This window comes from Calidris pugnax, unplaced genomic scaffold, assembly GCF_001431845.1.
Source record: "Calidris pugnax isolate Ruff unplaced genomic scaffold, ASM143184v1 scaffold469, whole genome shotgun sequence".
NCBI lineage: Eukaryota > Metazoa > Chordata > Aves > Charadriiformes > Scolopacidae > Calidris > Calidris pugnax.
Genome location: NW_015091303.1, coordinates 449730 through 451806, shown reverse-complemented (window position 1 = coordinate 451806; position 2077 = coordinate 449730). Strand labels below are relative to the sequence as shown.

Below are 2077 nucleotides of genomic sequence, written 5' to 3'. Positions count from 1 at the left end.
CCCCTAAATCCCCCCTAAATCCACTCAGCATCGACCAAATGGAGACAGAGGCCTCTGAGGGACCCCAGGCATGGCACAGAGACCCCCAAGGGACCCCTGACACGGCACAGGGACCCCCGACACGGCACAGAAACCCCCAGGAAACCCCTGGGCATCACACAGAGATGCCCAGGGACCCCCAACATGGCACAGAGACCCCCAAGGGACCCCTGACACGGCACAGGGACCCCCGACACGGCACAGAAACCCCCAGGAAACCCCTGGGCATCACACAGAGATGCCCAGGGACCCCGGGCATCACACAACCACCCAGGAGAGATGCCCCATGGCCAGGGCAGGATCCGGCCCCGGCCCCCACCCCGGTGCAGGACGCAGCGGAGGGATGCTGCGGCAGGATGGGGGGGGGGGACACATGGAGGCAGCCACAGCAAATCCCAACTCCCTGAGCCAGGCAGCTATAAATATCCCGGCCTTTCCGAAAAGGGGCCGGAGATTGAGCTCTTCCGCTCCGGCTCAAAAAGCAGACTGGGGGGGGGAAATAAACAGGGGGTCTGCCCGGCTGGAGGGGCTCTACCCCAAACCCCCACGGCCCCTGAGGGGTGGGCAGGAAAAGCTGGGCAGCCAAAGGGGGTGTGGGAAGGGGAATTCACCCCCAAATTAGTGCTTCCCCCCCTCCAAGGAGAGAGAAATCTTTCGCTGCAAAAGCACCCGGCGGCACGCACAAAACTCACCCGCCCACGGAGGGCCGCGGCCTGAGCACAACCCTATATCAGCCGCCGGAGAGTCCCCACGCCAGCGTTTGGGGGGCGGCCAGGGCCGAGTTTTACCGGAGCTGGGCCGCGGTGGCGGATGGGTGCCGGACCCCAGCGTGCCGGCAAACAGGAAAAGTCCCTTCCTCTGCCCCTGCGCCGGCGACGCCGGATGGGTCCAAAGTCCGCGGCAGCCGGCGGCGCTTCCTGCCCGCGGCGGGGAGGAGCGGGGCCCAGCAGCCCCCCAAAATGGGGTGCTAACCCCCCCCTCGGGTGCCTAAGGATGCTCCAATCCCACGGGATTTGCAGGCTGAAAGATCCAACCCCCCCATCTACCCCCAGCCCATCCCTGTGGTGTCAGGGCACCGATGTGGGGTGGGTGCCCGGCTGTGCCCACTTCTAGCCTGGTTTCCTTAGGAAATGAGGCTGCCGGAGCCGGCCCCCGCCATAACACCCCGGTTCCCTACCGGATCCGGCAGCGCGGCGGAAAGGCCTTGGGGGGGGGGGAAAGCCCCCCAAATTCAGCATCACAACCGGTCCCCAAGGCGCTGGGGGACCTCCATGGGGAGCCCCAGGAGTGGGCTCAGCCTCGTACGAGCCACCAGCAAATCTCCGTGTAAACCCGGGGGGGTTTTCAAGCTGCTGCAACCCCCTCCCCCTTCCCCCCCAGGCTCGGACCCTTCTCTCCTCCCCCCAAAATCACCCCCCCAGCACCCACCGGGGCCTCACGTCCTCGTGCCCAGCGAAGGGTAACGGCCGGGGCCGGATCCGGCCGCTCTCCCGGCTCCAGGCGGTTGTCGGCGGCGGGTCCCACAGGCCGCAGCTGCCCCAGTTCCACAACCCCCACCTGCCGTGGCCAAGGGGGGGTGTGTGGGGGTCTCACACGGTTCCCCCCCTCACTTCTTGCCCACCCCTGCAATGAGTTGTGTCCGGTCTCAGCCCCAGCTGGCCGCAGGGGCCCGGTCCCACGGTGAGCCCCCGGGGAGGGTGGTTTGGGGCCCGGCCCGCGCCGGCACACACAAAATGACTTCCCTGTTGGGAAACCACCGCTCGGCGGCTCTGCGTCACCACCGGGGCACTGAGAATCTTCAGGGGGGGGGGCCACTTCAAGCCCCCCAAGCACTGGGGGTCACCCACCCCAGGGGTGCCCGCTGGGGTCCCCCCCAAGCTCAGAAGGGAGGGCAGCATGGGGGGACAGGGCCATGCTGGGTGAGAGCCCCAGGACCCCCCCCCTCCCCGGTTGGGGGCCAGGGACCCCCGGGACGGGGCAGCAAAGTGGGGGCAGAACCCCCTTTTTGTGGGATGGTGGCATCTGCCACCCTGGGGGC

General features: G+C 67.8%; 1 protein-coding gene across 1 annotated transcript in view; it reads right to left on the bottom strand.

The window, feature by feature from the left end:
- CDC42SE1 (CDC42 small effector 1) overlaps window positions 1–1778 on the bottom strand; it is a 25056-nt gene extending 23278 nt beyond the window's left edge. Inside the window, exon 1 of the mRNA XM_014960833.1 lies at window positions 1468–1778. The gene's annotated coding sequence lies outside the window, so the exon portion shown is untranslated. The remainder of the gene's footprint in view (window positions 1–1467) is intronic.
- Between the last annotated feature and the right edge of the window lie 299 nt (window positions 1779–2077).